The sequence below is a fragment of the Pantherophis guttatus genome, chromosome 3, assembly GCF_059756535.1.
Source record: "Pantherophis guttatus breed Tessera chromosome 3, ASM5975653v1, whole genome shotgun sequence".
Classification (NCBI taxonomy): domain Eukaryota; kingdom Metazoa; phylum Chordata; class Lepidosauria; order Squamata; family Colubridae; genus Pantherophis; species Pantherophis guttatus.
The window spans coordinates 165,198,592-165,223,488 of record NC_142065.1 but is presented as its reverse complement, the minus strand read 5'-3'; the positions used below and the strand labels follow the sequence as shown (position 1 = coordinate 165,223,488).

At 36.2% G+C, this 24,897-nt stretch overlaps 1 protein-coding gene and 1 long non-coding RNA gene across 4 annotated transcripts in view; one reads left to right on the top strand and one right to left on the bottom strand.

Moving 5' to 3' along the window:
- The window catches only part of DLGAP1 (DLG associated protein 1), a 274,487-nt gene that overhangs the window by 143,032 nt on the left and 106,558 nt on the right, over nucleotides 1–24,897 (bottom strand). The gene's annotated exons all lie outside the window — the stretch shown is intronic.
- LOC117672669 (uncharacterized) overlaps nucleotides 1–24,897 on the top strand; it is a 150,063-nt gene that overhangs the window by 40,418 nt on the left and 84,748 nt on the right. The window contains exon 3 of one of the 2 annotated variants that reach the window (XR_009620187.1): nucleotides 10,878–11,173. The exons of the other annotated variant lie outside the window; for it this stretch is intronic. This is a non-coding gene — a long non-coding RNA (uncharacterized LOC117672669). Of the gene's footprint in view, nucleotides 1–10,877; nucleotides 11,174–24,897 lie in introns of those variants that run through there. 2 annotated transcript variants of the gene reach the window in all.

Below are 24,897 nucleotides of genomic sequence, written 5' to 3'. Positions count from 1 at the left end.
ACCTTGCTTTCTAAAAGAGATTATTTAATTTCATTTAGAAAGCAAAAATGCTATAAGCAGTATTTTTCAAAATGAATGCAGTTTTTAGCTGTTGACTAAATGGACATTTAACCTGATACATGCAAAATATATGCAGATTCAAGTCAAAACATTGTATCCCTTAGTCTTACTTAAGTATGAACCAACATGCATGTTAATCTAATAATTAAATTCTTCTTTAAACAACCCCCCACCCCCTCAAATATTAGAACTTGGATTGAAAGAAGAATTTGTTTGACTTGAAATGTAAATAAAGATATGCATTTCTCCAAGGATTATTCTTAATTATTTTAATTAATTCATGGCTTGTTTTATAGTTTATTGGCAAATTGAAGTATTTTAAATGCCTACAATTTGTGTTAATTAATCCTCAGTATATAATCATCTTCCAACTTTCAACTATGTTCTTAAAACCAGTTGAACAGTTGAACAAATTGATGTTCAACTCTAACAAGCTTATACTATTTCACAATATATAATTTATATACAATGTTTATACTATTTCATAATATGACCATGTTATATAGAATTATATAGATTACGTGTGTGCACTCCTTGGAAAATCTGCCATGTGAGAGATTTAAATTTAAGGACTTTATCTTAATAGGATGCTTTCATGCTGATAACTTTTAGCATTACCAATCCAAAGATATTCTGCAGGTTTTCCATTTTTCCCCAATTATGGATTTTATTTTTTTAAAAAGACAAAATGGTAAAATAAAATGGGATAAATACAAATAGAAGTAATACAATCTATATTGTTTGTAAATCTATTTGATCAAGGTAGGATAATTGCATAATAATACACTAATACAGAAATGCTTCTAATAGCACTCCATATGCACAGAATATTTCAAATGGGTAATAAGCCAAATATAAAATTAGACTTATTTTCCAAGGAGTCTTCTATGGAGACTATCTGCAATAACTGCAGATCAAATTCAGCAAAAATGAAAATTTTACTCATACATTGAGATATTCTAAGAACCATCTGTGCTGATGATGAAATAGCAATTAATGTAAGAAAATTAAAATAAAGCTAAAAATAAGGATTTGTTGTTAAGGCTGAGATATCACTACTTATTCAAAATTGATCTTTTTCTCTCTTGCAACACTTTTGATAGATAGATAGATACATAGCTTTTGCTTAGAAACAATTAAAACTGTTTATGCAAGATAAATATCATTGTTAATTATTTTAGTTAACAGATGGAACTTTGCTGACAGTGAGAGGCTGAAGGAATTGAAATTACTAACTATAAGACTACAAGATTTGCCTGCCAAAATCTGGCTGACCCCAAGTTGTTTTCAAAAGGACAGATTTTTTAGTATGCTCTGGAAAATTTAAAGTGAAATATAAAAATAAGAATTAAAATAAATAAAGCAAGTATTTTAATCTAAAAAAATCAACATATTTTCAGAAATACACAATCATAATAATTTTTTTCAACAATGATATGTATTGGGCATATTGAAATTATATTCAAAGAGCCAGGTTATATATAGATGATACTTATTAAAATTGCAAAACAGTTTAAGTTAAGGGAAAATTAAAAGGTGTTTTTGCTTGTAAAAGAAAAAAAAGTAGTGATTTGGCAAAGGAGCCTTTCTCAATGATTTAATTACTCATCCTTTTTCTGTAAGAGAAGCATGGCATCCACAAGAATTATACCCTAATCTTGTACATTAAAAAATTGAGTTACTTATTTGCTTTCCAAAAGTTTGACAACCCTGTCAATTAATATAAACATATAACCAGACTGGAATAATTATTTGTACAATTAATAGCTAGATTCATAAGGTTAACTTTCATTTCTGGAGAATCTGAAGTCACTTCCATTTTCTTTTCTTGGCACAACATTACAGAAATGGTAGTTACCAGGGATGATTCTATTTGATTTCCAAGCTTATACAAAGTCAGACCAACCAAACGTAAAGAAAGTATGCATGATTTTGAGTTCTCTACAATTTCATTATTTAATAATGAAATAATGGATTTTACCACAAAGTAATACATTGCAATCTGGAGTAGTAAATAACCCAAGGTTTCTGCAGGAATAATACAAATGTCTTTATGGCTTGTAGATTATTTAGATTTTTCTCCAGAAGAAAAACAAAAACAAAAGAAGGTCTGTCTCTGTTATTCTAAGTCAAATTCAAGTATAATTAATTTAGGTAATCACTAGCCAATAGCCAATAAAAGGAAACAAAACTGCTAGTTTTATAAGGATTTAATTAGGGATTCTGTATTCATTTGGAGATTATTGTAGAGCACCTGTTTATTTCTAGAGATTTAATATATTATTATGACAATGTTTATTTATTCCTCATATCAATAATAGTATTTCATAACAGTGATTAAAAAGCTAACCAAATATAAAGCAAATAAGATTGGATTCTGCTATAAAGCTAATAGTTTAACCATAGAACAGTTATACATTTATAACCTTCTATCCATTCCATAAAGAAAAAATTTACAGGGAGGAGGTGATGAAGCAGGTTCTCATAGACAGCTGTTTTGTAAATGAGAGACATATGAGATAAATATTAAACACCAGGTAATGAACATTAACCTGAAAAAGCAGAGGGAATATGGCCAGGATTTAAATCAAGGGGCAGATGTATTGATAGAATGTAATGCAGAGTTGAGGAGAATTTAATTGTCATCCCTAACAGGAAATTCTGACACACCAATTCAGTCAATGAAAGCCTAAACAAATAAATAATTTCAGCTGAAATTGCCAGATAGAGAAGGTACATTTAAAATGTAGCTAGCTCTTAGCAAACTGCAGATTGCAGTACAACTGTAACAGAGGAGGTATTCAGCAGGTTCTGACCAGTTCTGGAGAACCAATAGCGGAAATTTTGAATAGTTCGGAGAATCGGTAAATACCACCTCTGACTGGCCCTGCTCACATCTATTCTCTGCCTCCCAAGTCCCAACTGATCGGGAGGAAATAGAAATTTTGCAGTAACCTTCTCCTGGAGTGGGGTAGGAATGAAGATTTTACAGTATCCTTCCCCTGGAGTGGGGTGGGAATGGAGATTTTATAGTATCCTTCCCCTGCCACACTCACCAAGCCATTCTCACAGAACCGGTAGTAAAAATTTTTGAATCCCACTACTGAACTGTAAGGTCTCTCCAAAGATCTTGGTCGGTCTGTAATGGAGAATCCCATAGCAAGCTGGTCCCAAGCAGTTAAACATGATCATTTTGAATAAGAAATCAACTACAAGAAAGAGGTAGCTCTCAGTAAACACACTGGTTCTGATAATTAAAGCTTGACCTTGCAGAATAAGGCTTTTATTAGAAAGTTCTTGGAAATACCCATTTAATATTCCTATATCTGTAAAAAATACTGTAGATGTGGGAATTTCAAAAATCCTTTCAGTGTTAATACTTCAGGAGTTTCAGATGTTGCTAATTTATTTAGATCAAATTGTGAAATCAAAATACATTTCAGTTGAGTATATTGCAATTGTACAGTTTTGTACAATCTGAAATCCTCATCAATGACTGACTGAATGAATGAATGGGTTACCTGCTATTTTCAAATGTGAGATTAACTCAGTGTAAATATAGCATATAGATAAGAATCAAAATTAGACTTGTAGCACAATAGCTTCAAAATGCCTGTAGATTTTAATGTTGGAAATACCATATAATCATGATTAAAAGATGAGCCTCAGCCATGATATCAGAAAAATCACACATTACTGTTTAATTGTGCCCATAATAGTTTTAGACTTCACTTGAATTTAATTCAGAATACAAGTAAAATATATATAACTAGTTCTAAAGCTGAAAGTCAGGGAAATTAAATCATCATAGAAGATTTTAAAAATATAGGGACTTGTACTTAAATTTTCTAAAAAATGTAATAACATCAATCTTATTTTATAGGTATTAATACGGAAATTCTTCTAAATACATACTGTATTGAGTCTTTAATTAATATTCAGGGAATGTGAGTTAATAGAACAACTGTTCTCTCCTACTACTGTCGAACAATACTGAAAGGCAGAAACAAGAAAGATACAATCTTTCTTATTTTGCCAGCTTTGTGCATGGGGAGAGGAGTACTGGCTGGGACATGATTTAAAGGCAAATATGAAATAAATCAGATCTCCCAGCCAAATCAAATGTGATTTTAATCAGTAAGGCCAGCCCAAAGTAGGCTTGTTTATAAATGTTTATCAAAATGTTCTTCTCCTGTTTAGATGTATATTCTGAGATGTATCTTTTTATTTATCTGTCTATAAAAGATATTCAAGAAATGTACCATTAAAACATAAAAAAAATTATTTCCTGACAGAAGAAGACTTTATTTTCAATAATCATTAGTGAAAGAATCCAATATATTTTATATTCCTGAAACCAAAAATTGCTTTACCAGCTATACTACCTATTACTAAAGTTTGTAAATCAGATACTATTCAACAGACTTTAACATGGATAATCCAGAAAGTCAACATTAATTCAGGAACGTTGGAGACTCTTAATATGCATGGGAATTCAATCTTAAAAATGAATATGAAACTCTATTAGGTAGCCCTATCAAAACCCATTTGCCCCATTCACAGCAGTCTTCCTATCAACACCTTCAATTTCCAAATTCTCAGAAGCAGTTTGAGGATGATCCATTATTGCCTTTATAGTAGTCCTGCTAACTTGAAATACCAAGAAGTAAAAAATCATGCCCGTTTCAGAGCTGCCCCAAATTCTGCAGCAATAAAAACCCTTCCTCTCTAATTCCATGTGAAAAGGAAAGGAGAACACTCCACCTCCCAGTAACCTAGCAATTTGCACTCCAATGCTGAAGAGAAGGATAAATTAACACTTTTGTCAGTTTTATTCCTGATTGGTCTGCGCTATTGAGGAGGAATTGCAAAGCATCAGGCTGGCATTTCCCTTGTAGACCTGAACCTAAGGAGCCAAGAGAAAGAATGAAGCAAGAGTTCCCTCCAATGGGGAAATGAAACCATAGCATCAAAATCCACTATAGTGAATATGAGAAAGACAGAAAAAAACCACTTCAAAGGATTCAGATACAAAGCAGCTCAAAGGAGAATCAACTTGACTGTTTATCCAGAAAAGACACCAAAGCCAGAGATTGGTGCAGCAACCTAGGAATAATGAAGCTAGAATCTCTTTTATTTCATTGACCAAGATCTAAACTATGTAAACTTGTTATAGTATGTGTGTGTATAAAGGATCCTAGAATGATATTAACTGAGATGAATTTATTCAGAAGAACTTTGCTAGTTCTTTCTTTTCAACTTGCTTCTAGATCTGTGATTCCTTATAGACAATGCAGTAGATGTTTAATCTGTTAATTAACTAAAACATTCTGGGAAAGGAATCTAGCATTTAGCACTAGTAAAATGAACAAACAAATCAAGGCTACTGAATGGTGTGGTCCTTATCATTCTCCCTAAAATGTTGTGCAGTGAAATAAGGCAAGTTTAGGCAAACACTTAGAATGGTAGCTTATAGAGCAGGGGTGTTAAACTCAATTTCATTGAGGGCCACATCGGGGTTGTGTTTCATCTTGGGGGTGGTGGGGGGGGCATGGCCAGGGTGGACATGGCCAGCTCGTCGTCACTCATGTTGGGGGCGCCTGTGGTTGCCTGAGTGCTCTGCCAGTGAAAACTGGTTCCCAAGCTCTGTTTTCCGCTGGGATGGCCTCCTGCAATCCTCTGCCAATGAAAATGGAGCTTGGGAGTGCCGCACGCAGCCCATCTGAGCTCCATTTTTGCTGGTAGAGGCACAGTGGGTTGGTCCTTTGCAGTTTCCAGGTCAGCATCGTGGGCCAGATTTAAGCACACCATGGGCCAGCCCCAGCCCCTGGGCCTTGAGTTTGACACCCCTGTTATAGAGCCATTGAGCTGCCCAACTAACAGGTAATAGGGTCTAGGATGGGGGAACAGAATGAAGCAGAAGAGGCGCAATGCTGGGACTGCTGTTTGGTACAACCCCTCATCTCTGTTAGCCAGTCTATTTCTGAATACTGATGTAATCCACATTTAAAAGAGTGCTAAATCTTTGTTCAAAAAATAACCTGTTGTGAACGATGACATAGGCAGAACAAAAAGACAGAAATTCATAATGAGCCAGTTCTGTCTCCAACTAGGGAAAGATCATAAGAAGTAACCAGGGAACAGTAGAAAAGAATAGAGAACATGAGCATGAAAATGGACTTCCAGAATTGCACAATTATGATGGGCTCATAAGAATCATAATCAAAGCTGGAATGACATGGACAAAATAAATACACCCCAAAATACACCAAAAGGTTGATAAGTAACCATGGAATATAACCTAATCAGCCATAAAAACTGCCTCACCATCATACTAACCCCTGAAGCACTCGGTTAGCTGAGTCCTGAAACATACTTAGATTTATTTATTTATTTATTTTATTTATTTTATTTTATTTATATGCCGCCCTTCTCCGGAGACTCAGGGCGGCTTACAATGTGCTAAGCAATTTAAACAGACATGTTAAAAAACTGCTCTATTCTCATTGGAGTTTTGAGTGCTGAATGTCAGCCTCCAGAGCTCATTTCATCAAATAGTTCTTGATCCATAGCTTCATTCTTTCTAAAGGAATGTAGAAGAAATTTAAATTTGTATATAAATTACACTTGATATAGAAGATTAAATGTTTTGGGGCTGCTGCTCTTTGATTGCATGTTGCTTTTATAGATACATAAATTGTAACAATCCATTTTTTTTAATTAAGTCAAGTGAACATTTGGCAGTCAAATTTTTGAAATATACAGGAAATGTTCAGTAAGACCTGTCCCTAGAGCATAAGAACATATTGTCCTTAACTTTTTTATTTCACTTTATGTTAAATTGTCTGATAGTAAGTCACATAAACTAACACAGGGGACATATGTCTTCTCATATTCCTCTTCATTTTATACTGTATAAATTCTATTTGTGAATTTGTAATATGTTGTAAATATTAATAGTGGTTAAAAATGGTAAATTATAGGCATACAGTTAAAAATATTTTATTATTTGCATATTAATTTAATCTATCTTCAATTACTGGCAGAGAGGACAAAGGAGAATATTTTCGTTTACAGGTAGTGGTTTGTTTTTATTCTCAGGTGGAGTTTTTAAGAAACGGGGCACTTACTAGCTGAGTTAACATGTCATACAAAGCTATGATTATTATAACTTACTATTAGCTCACAAAGGACTAATTCATGTGTAATACTGAGTTGATTATCTTTAAATCCTTACATCACACTAGACCAAAAACATATGGACTACACTCTGGGTTGGTGAAGTATATGAATCTGAAGGTGGTTATCTCCTGTGGAGAAGTACATTTGAATCCACTTCCTATGACAAGACATATCCCCTTGCCCAATTTTGGAATAACAAGATGGAAATAATATACACTTTAATATTGTTTTCTGTGGATGTGCAAAATAGTCTGCATAGAAACCCTTCCAAATACAAAATAGTTACTTTGAAAGGTCTGGGCACTTTTTGGGGACAATTTGATTTGAGAAAAAAAAGTGTGCGTGTGTTTGAGTATTGCTTAGGATGCAAAATAAAATGTGACTGTTTCAGGAGAGAAGCATTTCAGATGTACCATTCTGTTTTAGATAACATAATTGGAAAAAGTCTTGGCTCTGGAAATTGAGGTGTTTTTTTAAAAATTCTCATGATGGGCCAAAATAGCAAAAACGTCTTGGTTGTTTCTGCTACTATTGACATAGGCTAAATTAATAGTGGTCAGAGATAAAGTTGTGAAAGCAGAATGTATTTGAGAATGACAAGGCAGTCATTTAATTCAGGAGAGCAACCTGTAGACATAGAAATTGTATTCAGCTCTGGAATGGTGCTTCTGTTGCAATTAGTGGTGGGTTTCTACTGGTTCGGGCAAATCGGTAGCAGCAGCAGCGGGAAGCTCCACCCACCCGCCTGGACATCATCATGGACACTCTGTGCATCCGAAGAAGCGCCATGCACGAACGAAGCGAGTGCGTGCACATGCACGCTCACAGTTCCGAAACGGTAGTGAAGGTAAGTGAAACCAACTACTGGTTGCAATGGTAATGCTGATGGTACTGGTAGGCATATCCGATTGTCTGCTTTTGAAGCAATCTGTATCCCAGTTATTTTTTATTTGTGGGGGTTCTTATTTACAGTTTTGATTCAGCTTGATGTAGTAGATGATAGAAAGAGAAGAGAAGAATTTCTCACCCCTGCACAATCATTTTACTTTATGAATCAGCTACATTTTTGAAAAATTTTTTAAAAATCCTCCCTTCGTCTGTTTGCTTATTTGGGGGAAAGTTAGCATTGTTTGTGTATTCTGGTAATGAAAGCATTGCTGCTCTCCTAGATACATTTGTACAGACATTCAGTAGAGACTTTTATTTTTATCTTTTAAAAAAATTATCTCCAAGACTTCTCTCCCCCATCCATCCATTTAGAACAAGGGTGTCAAACTCTAGGCCCGGGGGCCAGATCCGGTCCACAGGGTGCTTAGAACTGGCCTGTGGGACCGCCCTGGAAACATCAAAGGACCAACTGCAGTGCCTCTGCCAGCAAAAATGGAGCTCGGGAGGGCTGCAAGCTCCGTTTTTGCTGGCAGAGGGTTGCAGGAGGTCATCGTAGCTGAAAACGGAGCTTGGGAGTTCATTTTCTCTTGCACAGCACTTGGCCACCACAGATGCCCCTGACATGAGTGACATCTAGCTGGCCATGCCCCCACTGGCCATGCCCACTCCAGCCCCCCCCAAGGTCAAACACAACCCTGATGCGGCCCTCAATAAAATTGAGTTTGACACCCCTGATTTAGAGCAAGATAGGTACATTTTCTCCATTCCTCCTCTCTTCCACCAATACAACAAGCAATTGAAACAAGCCTTGGCTGAGCAAACTAGGTCAGTTAGAGGACTAATCAGGTCTAGGTCAAAATTTGACGGTCTAGGAGGGGGACTGCTACAAGGAATGTTAGTATCATGTGTTGTCATCATCTGGTATTATGATAGATGAAGCTGGAGAAAAAAAATCTGGTGCTGAGAGGAAAGTTCTTCCCTCTATATAAGCAGAGGTGATGGCATGGATACTTCAGGCAATCAACCTGTTCCCCTGTGTATTTATTATATACAAAGACCAGAGATCTGTAAAGAGCTCTTTCACTTCTTTATACGAGCATCTTAATGCGCAGCCATTTAAAGAACAACCTTTTGCCCTCTCTTCCTTTAAATGACATCTGAAACTCTCCTGTATGGTTTGAAGACCTATTAATCTGTCAATACTTCAGAAAAAGCACAACCAATGCCTGGAAATATCAAGCTGTGGGATTAGAAAATTGTACAGGCATTGGGTTGTCTTTCTATTTTATAGAGAATTTATTTTTACACAGAGAAAATTCTCTAGTTTTATGAAAGACATCTTCCTTTCAACAAACTACAGCTGTTTTGGAATTCTTAGCTGAACTTAAAATTTCTTATTTTTTTTTCCAAGAGAGGCAGAGCAAAATATATCTGCTGCAACAAGAAACAGTAAACCAGAGCTGGATTATGAGGCAATTTCCACACAAATTGGTCAGTGAATGCCTTTGCCACTTCAACAATAGTTCTGTGTTCATTTCACAAGCCTGTGAAAATGATATACAGAGCATTTGATGGATTGTTATTGGAGATATGAATATGGTTGTACAGAAACATGAAATGACACAGGTAGTTCTCAATTTACAACTAACTACTTAGCAACCATTTAAAGTACAACCCACCCGAAAAAGGGGATTTATGACAGTCGAGCCCCCTTCATAGTCACATGACCAAAATTTGCGCATTTGATAACACAGCTATATTTATAATTGTTTGCAGCATCTCGTGGTCATGTGACCATGTTTTATTAGAGTTTTGGAGGAAAAAATGGCACCTCTGGGTTTTGGCAAAACTGTACCCATAGCAAACCACTGTTTGCTTAATGACCATAATCCCTACTTAATAACCACAGATTCATTTAATGACATAGTATTCACTTAACTGCCACAAAAAAAGTAGTAAAATCGGGTGAGTCATGTGACCGACCTGCTTTATGACTATTACAACATACAACAATAATGGGCAGGTTCCAGTGGTGGGTTCCTCCCGGTTTGGCCCGGTTCGGCCGAGCCGGTAGCAGTGACGATGTGATGTCACCAAACCGGTTCTCTTTATCCAGGAGCTGGGCCCTCCCACCCACCCCCACGTTATTCCTACCTTTATTTCTTCTTTTTTAGCCCAGCTGATAGGTGCGGCAGAGTTGCGCGCAAAGCACGTGCACGAAGAGAACCGGTAGTAAAGCCGGTTGGAACCCGCCACTGGCAGGTTCCATTGTGGTTATATGTTAATGATTACCTGTACACATGCTTGAAGTCTGACTCCATATTACTGATTTACTTTCTCCATTAAAATCTCTATAAGAAGCAGTATTCTAATGCACCTTAAAATGACAAGCACATTTATGTTCATGCACTGTCCTTTTTAGCTTTAATTTTGGCCTTCTGTCATGCTTCCTCCTTCTATATCCCTAAATATGACCTGTCCTGAGACATTGATTCTATGAGTGTTTCCTATGCTTTATTGTGCTCATTGTGAGGGGTTCAAAATAAGTGCCTTGAGGAATAAATGACATACTTTTGATTTTTAATAATGGTTATCCATAGAACTATCTGGTTTCTGGCACTGCAGGTATCAACACACTCCTGGTCCTCATTAGGGTCTATGTTTTTCTTCTCCCCCCCTCTTTTCCTCTTCCTCTTCCTCCTCCTCCCCCCTTCTCTTTCTTCTTTATTTATTTATTTTTTTTGCAGGAAGTCCTGGGTAAAGCACAATCATGATCCAATGTGTTTTGATGTTGCTTTAATATGACCATGGAGAAGATATAAAGGAAATCTTTAAAAGGTCAACAATGCTAAGTCAGGAAGGTAAAGAAATAGCAAAGAAATACCATAGTTTAGATGTCATTTCTTTGCCATGCTGTGTGATTGAACAAAGAAACTGTTGGAAAGCTGAATGCTTTTGAAATTACTTGCTTTCAACACCAGTTTGTAAGAAACACTTGCTCCAGATTCTCTCTCTTTCCACACACACACATATATATACACATATAGCAATACCACTTATATACTGCTTTACAGCATTCTCTAAGTGGTTTACAGAGTCAGCATATTGCCCCCAACAATCTGGGTCCTCATTTTACCAACCTCGCAAGGATGAAGGCTGAGTCAACCTTGATCCGGTGAGATCCGAACTGCCAGCAGTCAGCAGAAGTAGTCTGCAGTACTGCATTCTAACCACTGCGCCATTGCGGCTCTTATATATATACATAAATGCATACATACATGCGTACATATATATAAATATATGTATGTAATCCCACAATAACAAAAACCTCCCTAAATTTATACAAGCAAAATGGAGATTAAGAACCAGTCACAAAATAGATAGAAATGGGTTAAGGCAGGGGTGGGCAAATGTGGCTCTTTTACAACCTGTGGACTTCAACTCCCAGAATTCCTGAGCCAGCTTGGCTGTCTCAGGAATTCTGGGAGTTGAAGTCCACAGGTTCTAAAAGAGCCACATTTGCCCACCCCTGGGTTAAGGGAAGAAAAAAAAAAGAACTGGTGGTTGAGACACTATTTCCAAAGTTTTGACCAAGCAAAATGTATGAATGGTTTTCTGCGATATGAGTTTTATTTATATATAATTTATTTCCCATGTGAATTTTGACGTGAAAAAAATCTGGATAATGTATTGCAATGTAGATATTTTATTATTATAATCAAGTTCTGTCATTACAACAGAAGTTTATCTCCTTTCTTCTATTCATTTCAGGATCAAGGTAAAAAAAGGATAATTCTAGGTTTCTTCATCTTTTGCAGCTGGATTTGTTCCAAAATACTCTTCTTTGTTCCCTTTTTTTCAATAAAAAATCAAAGAAAGCTTTATTTAAATTGCTTAAACAGACTACTAACTCAATATTCTCTATTAATTTGGGACTGGTGGACTTATAAATAATTTGTTTTATATCCTGAGTCTTTTGGTGTTGTATACACTTATCTTTAGTGTATAATCTATTGATGTATGAAGGACTTTTCAGGTCTGTGGCAGTCACAGTGAAGTTATAGGACTGTGATGGCAAACCTATGGCACGCACCTATGCACCTATGGCATGCAAAACCATCTCTCTGGGCACGCGAGCCGCCTCCCGTTGCTCTTCCAGGTTCCGACGTGCCGGCCAGCTGGTCTTCACACGCATGGCAGAGCATCAGAAATCAGAAGAGCAGCCACCCAGTGCGCAAGTGCGCACTGGACGGCTGCTCTTCCGGTGTCCGGCACGCACATGCGCACTGGCCACCTGGTCTTCTGGTTTCTGGCACACATGCGCGCATGAAGACCAACTGGTCAGTGCTCATGCATGTGTCGGAAACCATAAGATCATCTTCCTGGTGTACGCATGCGCACTGAGCGGCTGCTCTTCCAGTTTCTAGCACGCACACGTGCACCAGTCAGCTGGTCTTTGTACACACATGCGCGCCAGAAACTGGAAGACTAGGTGGCTGGTGCACATGTGCTTGCCAGAAACCAGAAGAGCAGCTGCCCAGCATGCGCATGAGTGCTGGATGACTGCTCTTCTGGTTTCCGGCATGTGCACATGCACTCCCATTTTGGCGCTTAGTGATGAACAGGTTCACCAACACTGTTGTAGGACTTAAATTCAAAACAGCAGCAACAATAAAAGAACAGTTAAAAATCACGATCACTATTATATGATAAATAGCATGTAAAAATAGTGTTTGTTAATCCATGTATGCTGTTGCATGTGTGAATTTGTTATATAGATTCGGATTGCCATATAATAACAACTGTGTTTTTGAAATTTATTTTATTATAACGGTTCATGTTGACACTTACTGAACCGAGGGGACTTTGGTGCCTCCCTGAGCTTCGTATTTTCTTGCAGATGCTTTATTATCCAAACTAGGTAACAACATCAGTGCTGGATGTTACCTAGTTTGGGCACTGAAAGGTCTGCAAGAACACAACCAAACTTAGAGAGCACCAAGGACCTCTCATTATGATACTTCTCTGCTTGTCAAAATTACTAAGCCTCCTATTTTTTGTGACTATTAGGCCACCATTAGATGAAGTCTTTAAAAAGGCATATATTTAATTAATATAATTTTATTTACCTTAGTGTTGGTTTCATATTTCCTTTTAGGGTGATAGCCATAATTTAATCAATATATAATGCTGCAAAATTATTTTTATGGGTGGGCCAAAACATATTCCTGCCCAAGAGAAAAAACAGTGGCAGTGGCAAAAATATAGTAACCTGTAATACAACTGAGAGAAGTGAGGAAATCAAAATGGCACAGGATAGACTAGATCAGTGATGGCTAACCTTTTTGCCATTGTGTGCCAAAAGCGGGGGGAGAACTGGGGGGTCATGTGCACCATGACCACACCCATAATTTTATGTGCCCCACCCCGCTGCGCATGTATGCGTGACCCCTCTCCCCATGTTTCCCCTGCTTTTGGCACGTGATGGCACAATCCTACCGGAAGTTGGCAAATGGGCCGTTTCCGGCCTCCAGAGGGCCTCAGGGAGGGTGGGAAAGGCTGTTTTCACCCTCCCCAGGCTCCTAGAAAGGCTCTGGAGCCTGGGAAGAGAGAAAACAGGCCTTCCCCACCCCAAGGCCTTCTGGAGACAGGGAACAGCCCAGGAGGTCTGAAAATCAGCTGGCCGGCACTTGCCACCGTACGCATACACATCGGAGCTGAGCTTGCATGCCCACTGATATGGCTCTGCCTGCCAGCTGTAGCACGTGTGCCATAGGTTCGCCATCCCTAAATGATAGACTGAGAATATTTGGGAATATTTGAAAGAAAAGTTTTGCTTATTAAGGTAGTTAGTACTTTTCTCTCTAGATAATGCCTGTTCTAATAATTTTCCCAAATTTTATGAATGTTATGGTATCATATATAGGAGCATATATATGAATTTTGAATATATATTTTATATATATAATGCTTAGTTTCCTAGAACAACTTCTTATTGGGAAAATATACTGAACTTCAAAGAAAAGTTAACATTATTTGTATTTTTGGAAAAAGTCTATGTTACTAAAATTTATTTTTTAAAAATTAGCAGAGAGTATGTTGCTTTGGTTATAGTTTTTTAAAACATTTTATAAGGAATTTTTTATTTTCTCTTTTTTGATCCTCACCCCCTCAAATGGCTATGAAATAAAATGATGTGCTTGTATAACATCTCTTTATTTTTCACAACACTTTCAATTTTTTAAAAAAGACTATGCCATCTTCTTTCAGCATAGTTAGACATGCAATGTGTTTTGATGGAAATGAATTTTCATGGCTGTATGGTTGGAAGTACAATAGATCATATTATATTTTAACAATAAGGGGCTTCATGTGCATTAAGAATATACAGTGTTTTTAAGTAAAAGTGCACATAAAGGTAGTAAAAAGAGTAACAATTGTTTGCACATAAAGTCTTCTCTGACTACAATTATTTGATGTGTGTGGTTTTTTCTCTCTCTAAATGTTATAGAAATTTACTGAAGCAAACAGAAGTAGGACTTTGCCTTGAGGGTAAAGACTATGGCAAATTAAATAGAAGCTACATACAAAAAGTAACGTAAAATTCTTTCCTTTTTCTTAAAGAAACACCTTCTTTGTAAAAGAGAGGACTTTGACTTCTGTAATTAAACTGAATAATCTCTGAATGCCAAAGATTAATATGATACTGTAACAAATAAGCTGAATTTAAACAGAAGTTCAGAGAAAAGAGAAATATCTACTTTAGATACAGAAAACTTCAATTGAAAATAAAATATGCAGCAGGAAATGGAAGAAAGGGTACAAGACTGTATATTGGAAGAAAAGAAAAAAAATGAATAACTTATGTAAGCAGGCATGGAATTTCATTTTGAACATTAAGTATTCTCTTATGCCATATGAAATAATAATTTCATGCTGAACATTAAGTTAAATGAAATTTTAGGGATTACTACTAGAATTGGTTGAAATATGATTTTACAACCATCAACACAGTTAGTGATATATTTTACATCATGCACCTATGCACAACACAAACATAATTAATCAATATCATACACACACACACACACACCACCTTTTCTGGCAATGTTTCCTTAACTTTCATCTTGTTCCCAGTCTTTAAGTGAGATATATTTCAGTTATTTTTGGCATTTGACAATGCAGACAGCTCCCCCCCCCCCGGATAAATACAGGTAGTCCTCGATTTACAACCACCCCAACGATGCCCTTGAAGTGATGTCCCAGTGCCTGGAGGCCGTACGGATCTGGATGGGGAGGAACAGGCTCAGGCTCAACCCATCCAAGACCGAGTGGCTGTGGTTTCCGACGTCCCGATATAGTCAGCTATTGCCATCGCTGACTATTGGGGGCGAATCATTGGCCCCCACGGATGGGGCTCGCAACTTGGGTGTCCTCCTGGATTCACGGCTGTCGTTAGAAGAGCATGTGATGGCCGTGTCCGGGAGGATTTTTCATCAGGTTCGCCTGATTCGCCAGTTGCGTCCCTATCTAGATCGGGACTCCCTACACACAGTCACTCATGCCCTCGTTACTTCTCGTCTGGACTACTGCAACGCTCTCTACATGGGGCTCCCCTTGAGGTGCACTCGGAGGCTCCAACTGGCGCAGAGTGCGGCCGCGCGGGTGGTGATGGGAGCGACATGGAGTTCCCATGTGACACCCCTCCTGCGCGAGCTGCACTGGCTCCCGGTGGTCTTCCGAGTGCGCTTCAAGGTTCTGGTTATCACCTTTAAAGCGCTCCATGGCTTAGGACCTGGTTATTTACGGGACCGCCTGCTACCACCAATAGCCTCCCACCGGTCAGTACGCTCCCATAGAGAGGGGCTCCTCCGGGTGCTGTCGGCCAAACAATGTCGGCTGTCGGCCCCTAGGGGGAGAGCCTTCTCTGTGGGGGCACCTACGATTTGGAACGAGCTCCCCCCGGAGATACGTAGGATCCCGGATCTGCGCACCTCCCGCCGCGCGCTTAAGACTTTTCTATTTTATCAAGCTGGCCTGGCCTAAATCTTCCCCCTTTTTAAATGTGGAAATTTTAAATTTTAAAATTTTTAAATTCGTCTTATTTATAGGGGTATGGGTAAGGCGTTTTAAATTGGGGAGCCATTTTAGATTTAATTCTGTTTTAAACGTATTTTAAATTGTTTATATTGTATGTTTTTAATTTTGGCTGTTCACCGCCCCGAGTCCTTCGGGAGAGGGGGCGGTATAAAAATCTAATAAAATAAATAAATAAAATAAATTTGTTTAGTGACCATTTGAAGTTACAGCAGCACTGAAAAGGGGACTTATGATCATTTTTCACATGACCATTGCAGCATCCCATGGTCACATGATCAAAATTTGGATGCTTGGCACCTGGTTCATATTTATGATGGTTGCAGTGTCCTGGGTTTATGTGATCACCTTTTGCAACCTCCTGGAAAGCACAGACAATGAAGAAACCACATTCACTTAATAACTGTTTTACTAACTTAATAGCTGCAGTGATACACTTAACAACTGTATAAGAAAGATTGTTAAATGAGGCAAAACTCACTTAGCGTCTCACAAAGCAACAGAAATTTTGAGCTCAATTGTGGTCGTTAAATTGAAGACTACCTGTATAGCAATGGTAGACGTTGATTAAAAAAAATGTATGCAGTAGTAGCTGCCTTTCAGCCTAATTCCCAATCCATTCAAACTGTAAATGAGGCAAGATTCCAGATTACATAATTTGTAAATATATAATTTAATCTAAACTCTAGATTACAGTTAATATGTAAACAAAAGTGGTTTGTTTACCAAAAGTAGCGAATTGTTTAAATTTATTGTTTATATAAGTTTCTTATTGATCTCCTTACTTAAAGTCGTATTCTTTGATATTTATGTATAAAGTAATGTGGTTTTATCTAGATTATTCAAAAATTATTTGTTTCCAGCAATTTCTATTCTCCAGAGGGTGCTATTGGCTTGATAGAAATAAAGTAACTGTTGGTATTTCAGATCACAATTTATCCATTAGGGCTATGCCTACTTTGAAAATTATTTGGAAGAAATGTTTTGAATAGTTTTTTTTTCTGCTATTCATTAAAACAATTTGACATTTTTCAAGCCTCTGTGTGAGCTTGAAAGAAAAAAAAATGTGGTTGGTTTATGGAACTGACATATGTCTGTTAAAAGAGCTGCAACTTTTTTCAGTCTCAGATGGGTGTCTGATGCTCTTTTCTGGATGATTTTTGAAATGTCTGCAGTACTCCTTTCAAAAAAAAAATTAATGCAATATTTATCTTAAAAAGTTCTCTACTATGATATATGCAACTATATAACTTCTAAAATATGAAATCCAACACATACACATACACACACTTTTAACTATTTCTCCGAATTTTCCATTGTACTATCCATAACTCAGTATTTGCATTTGTATGAATAATGTTCATGCAAAGTAATTAATGACTGGGCAGGTCCTGTCCCTCCTCCTTTAATTTTTATTTAATTAAGAAGTTAAACTGAAATAATTTTTCATGTCAATATGCTTTGCCCTTCTGATTAAAGCATATCCATCACATTCAATTTCGATAAACATAGCCAAGCTCTCATCCATCACAAGCTGAGTCTACCCCCTTTGGTGCTACAATAGCAACAGCAATAGCACTTAGATTTATATGCCGCCCCATACTGCTTTACAGCACACTCTGGGCAGTTTACAATGTCAGCATCTTGCTCCAAACAATCTGAGTCCTCATTTTACTGATCTCAAAGGGATGGAAGGCTGAGTTAACCTTAAGCTCATCAGGATCAAACTCCAGACTGTGGGCAGAGTTTGCCTACAATTCAGCGTTCTAACCACTGTGCCACCTGAGACCAATTGCAATAGCTATTTCAATCCTTAATACCCACATTCAGATAACATGCACAATGATAAGTCCAACATATATAATAAAAGTTTGTATATTAAAAGAGATTACCCTTCTTCATGACATATTTTTATTCAAAAGAAATAATTTTTATTCAGACTTGACTATGTGCAATTGAACTGCTTGCCTGTTATCAAGATTTAGCTTGATTTATGTGACTCAGAATCAAGAGCTTGACAGATAGTGAAATCAGATATTTTGCTTGGGTCTCCAACTGTTTCATATGAAAATAAGAGACAACTTCTTGAAAAAATTATTTATTTTATCTTTACCTACAGCTTTGCATGGCCTAATTTTCATTTAAAAGAAGTTCACTAATATTTTTATGTCCCCAAATAACTGGAAAACTTTTTTCAATCTAATTTTTCTAGCTTTTCCAGTTTAGTGCAGATGAAAAACTTGATACATTGTGTCAGTTTCAAAGAACAGGGTTGATAACTAGGTTATAAAGTAACATTTTAACAGGTTTTATTCTGATTATGGCACAACTATGCTTTTGATAGAAAGCAATTTTGGCAGAAGGTTTCCCATTGGCAATATTTGTACCTTCATTACTTGATAGCTAGTTCATATGAAATAGAATGGAATTCAGCACCAAAGTCCATAATTGCTCACAGATTCAACATTGACTAAACTGGTTGACTGCAATCTGTCAACCTTGAGACAATAATCTTCCATAATTGAAAGACTGACATGAGAAGATTCTTTGTCCAGACTCTGAATTCTTAATTATATACAACTGTCTACAATAATTTTTAGGTTTTATATTGGCAAAGCCCTTCTTAAACAGTATTTTATACAAATTGCAAATCTAAACAAAAGACTGATCATGTACATCAAAGAATAAAAAGCACGGTTTTTCCTATGTTACAAGTAATTTTTAACATGGATTTCTAGAACTTCACATTCCCAAATAGAATAGCTTCGAGCATAGCACATAAAACTACAGATTAATAATGTAAGATACTATAGCTTTAGATTTTATGTATTGTCTCATTCTTAAGAAAATCTAGTTTCTGCATGACCTTTTCCATGATATAATTTTCATAAAAATGAGGACATTCTATCATATTCTATTAATTATCTAAGATAAGTTAACCTTTTTATTCCACTGATTAGTACCTGAGTAGTAGCAATATTAAACATTACTGCTTCTTGCCTATTAAGACTAGAGTAACCTCAATTAATAACCTATACTTCACTTAGTTTATATTGGGATTGCAATAGAGATCAAGTATAGTGGTATAATAAAGTGAAATGACTCAGGGAGAAAGAAAGATTTTTCCTAATAAGGTTGTTGTTTTTTGTTTTGGCATGTTTTGAGTCAGTGTTGACTCCTGGGACTGCCTGGATTAATCCATGACACTTTCTTGGCAAGATTTTGGAAATGGCTTGCCACTGCCCCATTTCCTAAGGCTGAGAGAGAGTCTCAAGGTCAAAGTCATTGGATACCTTTTTGCTTTGTGATCCATTTGCCCAGACTAAACACACATTGCAATACAAAAAGTACACCGGGATTAAACAACCTAATGAAAATTACCAATATATGGAAATCACTGTTGTAAAATATAGTTTTTAGCTGGCTTTAAACTTATAATTAGGAAAATTAATGTGATTTTTAGGTATGTAAACTATAAAGATATCCTGAGTTCTGAATTCCAGTTGGCTTCATTAATTATTTTCATAGCTGTCTTAAAAATCCTACTGACTAAATAGATTTTTTAGAGTGATGCATCAATGGTCCCTGAATGTCATTATTACAGGGTGTTTGGAATCACTGCAGATTATATATTCATCTGACTATTTGAATTTCTGGCTATTCCTTTAGCAAAATTACCATTACCGCCTTAAATAAAACCTTCATATCAAATCCTCTGTTTTGTACAAAATTGTATCCCACAATTTACTCTTCCTAGAAAGACCTGAGAAAAATTATGCACGAGAAAGATACATTAAAAATGGTTTCAGGATTTTCACAGAAGAGTCATCTATTTGCCCTTATACCTTTCAGATAGATCTAAAAGGAAGGTTACAATTAATGCCACTGAACACAGAGAAATGGGCATCTTTTCTTAACCAGTACTTGTACATCCTGCCACTCCTCTTCTACAATGAATAAAGAATGCATATTTGTCAGGTCTGTAAGTTAACAACTGGTTATTAAAATGCACTGTGTTACCAAGGGGCTTTTTCCTCTGCATCTGAATAATGCTGATGAAACATTTGTACTTGTTTAGCTGGCATTTATCCTAACAACTGTCAAAAAGAATGAACTGTGCCAGAAAAAAGTGCCCTATTAAACTGCAACCGTTCATCAATGACTGCCACTGATAGGTCAAATGGAAGGAAATTTTTATCTTCATGATAATCTAACCATGCAAAAATAGAGGCTAGTATATAGTATATCCCTAGCAATATGTGAAACTATTTTTCTCTTTGGATTTTTCCCTTTAGCAATTCAGCAATTACTTTCCTCTCTCCTATCTGGAAATGACGTCATCCAGCTATATTTGTGTAAGTGCAGCAAGCTGAAATATCTGAATACATAACTCCAATCAATCAGGGAGACTTGGGATTGTGTTTCATACCTCTCTAGAAACCTAATGTGATATGTCATGGATGAGCCGTGGTGGTGCATGGTTAGAGTGCAGAACTGCAGGCTTCTTCTGCTGACTGCCCGCTGACTGCAATTTGGCAGTTCAAATCTCACCAGGCTTCAGGTTGACTTAGCCTTCCATTCTTTCGGAGGTGGGTAAAAAGAGGACCTAAATTGTTGGGGGCAATATACTGACTTTGTAAACTGGTTAGAGAGGGCTGCAAAGCACTGTAAAGTGATATATAAGTCTAAATGCTATTGCTATTGCTATCTCCATCTAGTTTCAAGGCAGTCTTAATCAGTACATTTAAATATTGCACGGTATCACATCGTTTTTCCTCACATGGTTGGGATGCTGGGTTGACGATCAGCAAGCTCACATTCGAGACCTGAGCGCTGCTGTGTGACAGGGTGAGTTCCCATCATTCAGTCCAACTCCTGGCAGCCTAGAAGTTCAAAAGTATGCAATCGCAAGTAGATAGATAGGTACCACTTTGTGGAGACATGAAAGGAGCCCCCAAGCAGGTATCCCCGGACAATCACTAGCCAGTCCTTTCAACCAGAAGTCCCTTGGTGCTTCCAACATGAAAGCTAACGAATATCCCAAGAAAATCAGCCTCTAGTGATTTTATTTTTAAAACAACTCAAGTTGTATTGTATCTTTTGGACATGCAAGAATTAGATCATTTTAATAGTAGCAATTATACAGTTACAGTGTGAAGTGATCCAAATTCGTCCAAATAATCTCATGTACCCTTAAAACAGAAATAATATAAACTATATGCTTCATTGTTTGTTGATTATAAAAATTCAGATACATACTGTAAAAAAATAATACAAGGTCTGAAATGTACAATTCCATAGCACACACCTCTAAATAATGGCCTCACTCTTTCTGTGGTGATTGGTTGCCTTGATTGGAGCTTAATTACATCTACTACTCTTATTGTGGCAAATTAAATGGGACAGTAGTTACATTTTGAAATCAGTGATATAAATTATTTTTATTAATTCTAGGGGTTGGCATAAATTGGAAGTGTGGCCTTCCTTTGCCAGTTTTGGTGAATAATTTCTTCCAATTGCCATTCCATCTTATATTTTTGTTGGCAGAGAAGCTCCACTGAATAAACAGGGTATTTTGTTATATATATTTTAAATACTAGCACAATTAAATTTTCTCAGAGCAAATTTAAACTGGAAAAGATCTTCTGGCTAAAATTTGAATCTGAGGAACAATGCCATTTAACTTTTCTGGAAGGAGAAGGGAGAAGAATCACAAAATTCAGAACTTTTGGTTGAACCAACCCACTATCCTAAAGCATTTGGTTCTGTAAGATATTGCTGGGGGAGAAGATAGAGGGACTTTTCTGATGAACATTGCAGAAGGACTTTTCTGCTAAACAGTGGCCCTTCCAATTAGATCTTGCTGAAACTGGCTCTAAGCAATCAGCCAAATTTTTCATTCTTTTTTTCACATTCAAAGACTGTGTGCCCCAGATGCTGATTATTGTTAATTATTTTCTGTTTCTAAACATGCACTTCACGGCCTACTCTCACACAGTTATGCAAGATTCCATTCTATAATGATCATCTATCCCACGACCAACATGAGCAATTTCTCTATGGGGTTGTTACCCTACTTAATGCATGCTTTCTATTTAAAATAACTAAGTTGTGTTCATATTCAGAAGCTATTCAAGCTTTTCCAAAATTAAAAAAGAGAACTGTATAGGCTTCATTATATCACATTTTTTTTTTCTCACTGGCCTGCTTAAATTTTCATTATCTTTTGATAATGATATATTTCAAAGAATTGCATCTGTTCAATAGAAACACAAAGCAGAATTTAGAAGACCAGGATTACTGTGCAAATAATTACAAATATCAGTAATCACCACAAAATACAGTTCTCTTATTAAGAATTCTTGAAATCTAATGATGAAGATTTAAGGAATGGGAAGTGATCTGAATATTGATAGTCAGAAACTATTATATAACAATTTAGTGAATATGTGCCATTTTAATATGTGATATCTCCATCCTAAACTGATAAAATAGAACAGCTAGAGGAAAGAAATCATTTAATAAGAAACCAGATTGTTTCCTGTCATAGGTACTTGTCCAATCTGCTCTTTGCACAGCAGGGCTAAAGTTTAAAGCGAGAAATTAATTTACCATTTCAGCTGTCTTCTGTTCCTCTTGAAACAAAAGCAAAACATGTCTCCAAATCAAAATAATCTAGTCACAAATGAATGCACAAAAATATGTCACTCCTCCACTCTTCAAATATGTTGAATATTTCTTGCCAATGAAGATAAAATAAAGCAAGTAATGTTTCATAATGTGTATGTGTGTGTGTATACAGACACATATAAATATGTATACTATATATATATACTACACACACACACACACACACACACAGAGAACATGTAGACAGACAAATATTTTGTTATTCCTTCATATTAGCAAGGAAGCTTACCAGAAAGCAACCACAAACCAATTTCATAATATATGTAAATTCGTATTAATTATTTCCAGATAAACCATTAATCCATGTAAGGCTTAAATATATCCTACAAACTTTCCATAATTAACACCAATTAATAGCAATTCTCAAATATTTCCTAACATTCTAGATTTTCTACTGGTACAAAGAAACAAATGGAAGCCATCCACCATCAAGCATATACTCTTTATTGAACAAAGATTCTTGTTTTAGCATTTTATATGATGCAGCAAATAACATGTAGGAAACAGTCAATATCAAATTTAGTTCTATCCTAGTAATCCACGTTTTTCACATTTTTCATAGCGATCGAGTTTCATTTTACTAATCATTATTTCACTTCAAAATTTCTTCTCAGTCAGTATCAATTTATGCAAGAATACATTTGTAGTAATATGAACAACCTGAAAGGACACTCCATCATGCTTGTTAGATATGTAAAACAGCTAAAAAAACCTGGACTCAATTATATACATTGATACAGAGAATTTTACAGATTAATATTCAGTTGAAACCAGCACTATTCCATTTAGGGTTGATGGATACAAAGTTAGAAGTAATGGAAGATTATTTCATGATTACTACAGCAAGAATAATATTTGCAAAAGATGGAAAGATTCAGCACTATCCACTATGAAGGAATGATTAATGAAATTGACAGATCTTTCTTCTATTTTCTTTTTTAATTGCAATTTTAGGTTTTTTCAAGTTGGTTTCTTTTTCCCCTGTTTTGTTCTAACTTAGTTTGTTCTTCTTCTTCTTCTTAAAAGTTAAGAGATATATGAAAAAGGGAAGATGTTTGTAGTGAAAGCTAATTATGTGCCAGATGAATTAATTTAAATTTACTTCTAATCTCATACTCACTTTGAATTTCTGTTTCTGCAGACTAGATATATCCTTTAGAGATTCTACCATGTCCCATTTATTTTTAACTACAGCCCACCGTTTGATGCAATCACAAACCTGGTAGGCACATTGCACAATTCTAGTTCTGTACTTCTGATGAATCAGGTGAAAGGCCATTGCCCCAGTATTAATCCTTGGGGGACTCTACTATTTATGTATCTCCAAAAAAATTCCCACTGACTCCTAACCTCTCCCACGCACTTCTTCCTTTATTCAATGATTAGATCAAATAATCCAGAAAATTGTACTATATAAAAATACATCTAATTGAAAAATCTGCCAAATTACTTATTTGAAACTGCCTTAAAATTATATTACTAGTTCATACCATACAATTTCATAAATCTAGGCTAGGATTGCACATTTCTGGACTTTTATAGTTACATGGCACAGATATTAAAGTTATTTTTCATAAAACAAGTGCATGATATTAATATTTTTCTATTTTAAATTCATCAAGTGACCTTTTAACGGTTGCTTGTGAGCCCAAGGCGCATAAGGAATATTCAGTTGACATCAGTAGCAATTTGCTTCAAATACATGATGCTCTACCTCCTTGCCAAAATGGATAGCTCATGAAAAATAGCTACTTTGTAACTGAAGTTCTCTCATCAGTATAATTTAATTCTGGTGGTGATATATAGCTTTTTATGATGACAGATAGCCACTCTGGTAGTGTATGAGCCTCAACAATCTATTGAGAAATATTATTGGTTTGTCAATCAGGTGTCATATATAATCAGAATCCCAAAATATCTAAAACAGAGCAGCCATGGCATTAGTAGTCACAAATAATACTTTCAAAAAACTAGATTCCT